General features: G+C 39.3%; 1 long non-coding RNA gene across 1 annotated transcript; it reads left to right on the plus strand.

The window, feature by feature from the left end:
• Positions 1-583, plus strand: LOC113473502. Its single transcript, XR_003395459.1, has 2 exons — positions 1-60; positions 478-583. It is a non-coding gene; the product is annotated as an uncharacterized LOC113473502 (long non-coding RNA).
• The last annotated feature ends 7 nt before the right edge of the window (positions 584-590 follow it).

The following is a 590-nucleotide window of genomic DNA, read 5'->3' on the forward strand; positions in this document are numbered from 1 at the left end:
AAATGAGTGCCGAGGATTTGGAAAGACTGAATGAAGAGAGACATGGCGCTATCCGACTAGGTAATAGAATAGAATAGAAGCTGACAATAGAATAGAAAAGATAAGGAAGACAGGATAAGAGAAAGCCAGTCGTCCCGAGAAAGAAGCCTTAGGACATAGGGCGAGTAGCAGGCCTGCCTATATTGGCCTCGTGAAATTTAGGCTGAATCGAAAGCAAAGTATCGATATTTCAAAGTATTGATATTTTTTTTTTTCATTTTTTTTTTTTTAAGTATCCCTAAATTCAGCCTTGAATGGTTAAATAGAAATTTTAACGTACCTATCCCTAAATTCAGCCTTGAATCGTTAAATCGCAATATTAACGTATCCCTAAATTCAGCCTTGAATGGTTAAATCACCATTTTAACGTATCCCTAAATTCAGCCTTGAATCGTTAAATCGCAATTTTAACGTATCCCTAAATTTCCTCTACCTCAGGTACCCCCGAAGAGTTGTACAACATTCGACGTCTGTTCTCGGTAATGAACATGCATCCAGTAGGGTACTACGACCTATCGACAGCCGGGGTACCCGTCCATTCCACTGCATTC

The sequence above is a fragment of the Diaphorina citri genome, unplaced genomic scaffold (assembly GCF_000475195.1).
Source record: "Diaphorina citri unplaced genomic scaffold, Diaci psyllid genome assembly version 1.1 scaffold37168, whole genome shotgun sequence".
NCBI lineage: Eukaryota > Metazoa > Arthropoda > Insecta > Hemiptera > Psyllidae > Diaphorina > Diaphorina citri.